This window comes from Phoca vitulina, unplaced genomic scaffold (assembly GCF_004348235.1).
Source record: "Phoca vitulina isolate PV1807 unplaced genomic scaffold, GSC_HSeal_1.0 scaffold2, whole genome shotgun sequence".
NCBI classification, from domain to species: domain Eukaryota; kingdom Metazoa; phylum Chordata; class Mammalia; order Carnivora; family Phocidae; genus Phoca; species Phoca vitulina.
In genome coordinates, this window is record NW_022589705.1 from 76538572 (window position 1) to 76544326 (window position 5755).

The following is a 5755-nucleotide window of genomic DNA, read 5'->3' on the forward strand; positions in this document are numbered from 1 at the left end:
TGTAAGGATGTTCAAAGCAGCATTATTCAAAAGCGCCAAATATTGGAGACAACCTAAATGTCCATCACCAGAATTGCTCAGTGAAATCATGGTACATCCATACTATGGAATATTTTACAACTATTTAAAACATAATGAAGTAGATCAGTATATACTATCATGGAATAATATCCACAACATACAAATAAAACAAATATATATTATGTAAAATGTCTGGATTCTCACGGTTTATACTTTAAAAAAAACAAATGTATAACTTCTAAAATTAAAAAAAAAAACAAACAACACTTTAAGAATATAAGAATTGTCTTCCATACTGTGTGGAGCTGCTGGTGTGATCTCTTTGCCACGAGACCAAATGGAAAAAGGTTTCAGCTCCCGCTAGCTGTTCCTTTCAGGAGACTTGTCAAAATGATTGACTCCCACCTTCCTGCAGGCACAAAGAAAATTAGAGGATCTTCTCATCACTTTCAACTCTGCTAATTACAAAGTCAACTGTATTATGCTTTAAGGTGCTCCACCTATTAATTTTGATCTTGATTTTTTTTTAAATACCAGAAAGTTGGATTTTGAGTCAAGAACATCAAAGAAAAACCTTTAGAGGAAAAATTATGCAACTAAGGAACTAGTTTTGTTCCTCCCAACAATTTTGTACTTTCTTAAGAATATCATTTGCTCCAGTAAGATGAATACTGGCTTGGGAGTACTGAGACCTTGCTTGTAGTCCTGGTTCTGTCACTAACCAGCTGTAGTAATTTGGGTGAGCCACTTAACCATTTGGACTTGTTTCCTCATTTATAAAAAATGGGGACAGGATGGAGAAGAGGGACGAGGCAATGTCTTAAGATTCCACCAAGATCTACAAGTTAATCATGATCACACATGCCTAAGTCTCATTTTCAATTTATATATAAATGCAAAGAACAGATCCAGAAAAATATAAACACAAAACTGATGACTGTTATAACCTATGAGGGGACAAAGAGACATCAAGGGGAGACTTCAGTGTCATTCTACTTTTCTACTTGAATATTTGTAAATTACTTATATAATTAAAACCTAGCTTTTAAAGTCAGTGATGGACCTAATCTAAATTATTTTCTAGATGGGAAAGGTGATAAAAAAACTTCTATTTCATATATCATTTCAACATCTGAGAAGCTATAAGAAATGCTTAAACACTAAACTCAATAATTTGGAAAATCCCTTATTAGCCTTCTGTGAATTTCCCCACACCCTGCTTTCCCTCCACTTCCTGAATTTTAGCTTTAGCTCATGCATTCTTTCAGAAAACATTTTCTGAGCTACTATCATCACACAGCACTGAGCAAGATAACTGGTTTCTATAGGACTTCTTAAAAAATAAAGACATGGTTTCCATCCTTAAAGAATGTATAATCCGGACACCTGGGTGGTTCAGTCAGTTTAGTGTCCAACTCTTGATCTCAGCTCAGGCCTTGATCTCACGGTTGTTGAGTTCGAGCCCCACACTGGGCTCCCAGGACCCTGGGATCATGACCTGAGCCGCAAGGCAGCCGCTTAGCTAACTGAGCCACCCAGGCGCCCCTTAATGGGATTATTTTGAAGCAAATCCCAGGCATCACATCATTTCATCTGTAAATAACAAGGATTCCTTACCATAAAATATATGGTTCAGGTAACCAATTATTTTATAAATTATTTTTAAAGATTAAAAAAAATCAGTATCCAGTAAGTCCACACAAGGCAACTGGCCGATATGTTTTGTATTTTAATCTATATATTCCCCGTCTTTTTTTTCCCTTGCAATCTGTTAGAGAAACAATACCATATAGTGTATGGATACATATATCATTAAATTATAAAAACTTGCATGGGAATAGGAAGCACAAAATTCAGGACAGCGGTTACCTCTGGTAGTGGAGAGGGAAGAGAAATGGCAAGGGGGCATGAGTACCTTCAATTCTATCTATAATGTTTTATTTCTTTAAAAAAATGAACAAAAAAGACCTATAAAAAATATGGCAAGGGGGGCCTGGTTGGCTCAGTCAAGAGCCTATGACTCTTGATCTTGGAGTTGTGAGTTTGAGCCCCACATCGGGCACATAGAAATTACTTTAAAAATATATACATGGCAGGGTGCCTGGGTGGCAGTAGGTTAAGGAACCGACCCTTGATAGCAGCTCAGGTCTCGGTCTCAGGGTTGTGACTTCAAGCCCCGTGTTGGGGCTTAAAAAAATAAAGGGCAACATAATGAGACAGGGAAACCATTTTAGAAAGATTCCATTTCTGCTGTTTTTCTGCTAAGTCCCGTTTACTCATCTTCTATATTTTCCATCTGATTAAAACAAAGAAGCTATGTTGCCACTCCAAGGGGAGATAAGAAAGTTAATCATTCTCTGAGTTCCATCCTAGGCCTTAAACACCTGATAACATCTAAGAAGAACCAGATCCCAAACATGTTCCCAGACATTAGCTTAAAACAAACCTTGGTTGACACTGGCATCGATACCCCCTACCTTCAGTGATTTATGGAATAATACCTATTGTTCACCTTACACTCACCTTTGATCGGAGGCTTCCTTGGGTTCCTGAAGGCACATGTACCCTGGACCCCTTTCCACTATAAACCCATAACCTCAAATGACAGAGCAACTTACTTTTCATTTTCGGAGTGTCCCAGACACTCCATCTGCTATACTCTATCACACTATTCAATGAACTCTGCTCTCACTTCCTCCTGGCTCCCATTTGATTCCTATTCTGCACAAAGCCAAGGACCCTGGTTGGCTGGTATCTGAGAGACCCCTTCTGAGTACTCGGATTCAGCCTGCCTACGCCGATAAAATAAAGCTGAATGGCGTAATAATGGTATCATTATGTTACTTCCTATACATTTTATATGCTTAGAATATTTAATAATAAAATTATTTTTAGGGGCGCCTGGGTGGCTCAGTTGTTAAGCGTCTGCCGTCAGCTCAGGTCATGATCCCAGGGTCCTGGGATCGAGCCCCCGCATTGGGCTCCCTGCTTGGTGGGAGGCCTGCTTCTCCCTCTCCCACTCCCCCTGCTTGTGTTCCTGCTCTATCTCTCTGTCAATTAAATAAATAAAATCTTTAAGAAAATATAGTTTTAAATTAAGAAGTCAGTAGAGAAAGACAATGATTACATTCTGTAGTTTCAAATGTCCTCTCCTGTACAACAGGGACCATCACAGTAGCTACCTCATAGTGTTGGTGCCAAAATTAAATGAGACCATGAACTAAAGCACTTCGAGTACTACAAGCACAATGGAAAAGCTAAGTAGTGACTACAGTTTCTATTTCATCCCACCATCATCACCTCCCTGACCCCTAAAGAGGTCTTAATGAAGCACAGGAATGGTAGGAAAGAATGTTAATCTAGTTGAGAACTTCCCCTAGGTCCTTGCTTGTTAGAAATTATCTAGTATACTCTAATTTCTTTTAGTTTAACTGAGCATTCAACCATATTGCCACTGAATTAATTAAAGACCAGGCTGTGTGTCGGGCAAATCCCTTGAATTAATAGTTATTGAAGTAACAGAAGAGGGACTGACCTAAATTCAGAGACCTCACAAGTCACTTAAAAGTCTCTGAACCTCAATTCAGATGAGAACACTCATCTGAAAAATGGGGGATATAATTATATGCCGTTATCTTCAAATACAGATTATTATGAGGATCAAATGAGGGGATGTTTATGAAAGCACTCGAAACCTAAAAGCCCTATACTAAAGTTGATACTTAATGAATTTGCAAAAGGGGGGAAATCTCAGATAAAATTAAGGTCTAAAGTGAATTTCCACAAGACAGCCTTAGCACCTGTCTGCCATTCTACCATTAACTGCCTTTCTTGGCACTTGTTTTGTAACTTCCACCTAAAATGAGGATCTCTTTATTTTTAAGGGAAGAATATTTTTCCCATCTCCCAAGTCTATCTCTTAATTCCTCTGCTCCCCATCCCTCCTGTGACCCTATTCTGTCCTTCCACGTCTCTCTCACCTGTCCACCCCCTTCTTCACACTTCAGTTTACCACCCCCTCGCTCTGTTCTCTAACCACCTAGCTGCAACCTCAGGAACTGGTTCCCTTTCTATTTTTATCGTACCTAAGAAAACCTATTGCCTTAGAGCACAAAGCCTTTATTTTATTCAGGCCACTAAAACTGCAACACCAGACACAACCCTATATTCCTCTTTCAAGGTTCTAAAACCAAGACCATTACCAAGCTAGATCTGATAGGTATGGCCAAGGGCAAAGATTATTTCCAAGGGACAGGCCTTTGATTTCCAACCTTCCCCAATAGGCAATACATGTGCAGCACACAGCACAAAAGGCACTCACTAGGCTTTATCACTCCGTAAAATGGGCATAACACTTAAAATCAAAGTGAACTGAAATTATCTGTAAGAATTCTGCAACTTCCTTTGAAGTAAATGGAAATACTGTAGGACACAAAAACAACCTAGGGCTGGAAATTTCTGCTTTAGGTTAACATTTCACTAGATATGGATTCCAGGATTCTCATTCCACAGGGGCATAGAAACTAAATATTACTACGCTACAGCAACAGGTTTCTTTTTAAAAAGAAAATGTTTTAATTTAGACAGGATAGCTAAAGCTTGCAGCCTCTAACAAATCCACAAGAAACTGGAGATCAGCAGGTAGGCAATCCAATCACTTCTTTCCCCTCTCTGGGGCCCACCCTGCGGTGCCAGCTGCCTTCCCTCCCTCCCAGGAAGGAACTGGTGACACCTCCAGTCCCGAGAGCCAGGAGGAAGGGTGACCCATGTCCACCCTTCGTAGGATACTGCTTGGGCTGCCCCCTGCTCTCCCCCAGAAATGCGACGGCCTCAGCACGGCATCGCCCTCGGGGCCGGACCTCCGCACTTCCCTCCTCCCTCCCCCGAAAACATCGAGAATTCCCGCCACCCCGCGGAAGGCGGGAGAAGCGCCGGCTGGCTCCCCGCCCCTCCCCCCGCAGGGGCCAAACCGACCCCTCAACAGGCCTGCGAGATGCACCACTCACCCGGAGGGTAGCCACCCACACCCACACCTCGGTGGGACCGAGGCCCCGCCAGCCCAAGGGGTGGGTCATCCTCTCCCTCCCCCACCCGCAAGGCGCGGCGGGAAAATCTTCTCCCTAGCAACAGTTCCCCCCCAAGTGGGGCAGGGGAAGCGGCACCCCCAACCTACCTAACACACCCATCCTCCTCCACCCCCACTGGGCAGGGAGACTGACAGCGCTCCCCGCCTCGCAGGTGACCCGACGGCCTCCCTCTTCCTCAGCAGGGTGAGGGGCATCTACCGCCCGCCGACGTGGAGGTGGGGCGCAGGGACACTCCCCCTCCCGCCGCCATCACCTCAGGAACGACAACCAGCCCTCTCCCAGCAGGGCGAAGGCCTCCCAACCCTTCAACGGGGTGGACGGGCATGTATGGCCCCCTGGAGAAGCAACAGGCGCCCCCATCCCCCTCCCAGCCGGGAACGCAAACCCCCTCGTCCCTCCCGCTCTTCACCTCCGGAAGCGGGGCCGAAGCCTGGGCGAAAGACTGCGCCTCACTCCGCCCCCTGCGCCATTTTATCGCCCCCTCCCCGACCTCCCCCACCCCGAGGCAGCCGGGCCAGCGCAGGGGGGAGGGCAAACAGGCAGTGATTGGCAGGAAAGCGCCCCGCCCCTCAGGGGGTTGTGCCCCGCGCAGACGCCGCAACCCCGCCCCCTGTGCCGCCTAGCCTGCCTACTGGCTCCGCCCCTTT

At 44.6% G+C, this 5755-nt stretch overlaps 1 protein-coding gene across 11 annotated transcripts in view; it reads right to left on the minus strand.

Moving 5' to 3' along the window:
* The window catches only part of S100PBP (S100P binding protein), a 45169-nt gene that overhangs the window by 27252 nt on the left and 12162 nt on the right, over positions 1–5755 (minus strand). For 5 of the 11 annotated variants that reach the window (XR_004297554.1, XM_032388699.1, XM_032388641.1 and 2 more), the window contains exons 1-2: positions 5518–5632; positions 318–430 (exon numbers count right to left, since the gene is read on the minus strand). The gene's annotated coding sequence lies outside the window, so the exon portion shown is untranslated. Of the gene's footprint in view, positions 1–317; positions 431–2544; positions 2848–5027; positions 5159–5194; positions 5457–5517; positions 5633–5755 lie in introns of those variants that run through there. The other 6 variants (XM_032388646.1, XM_032388673.1, XM_032388655.1 and 3 more) reach the window with 6 other exon arrangements.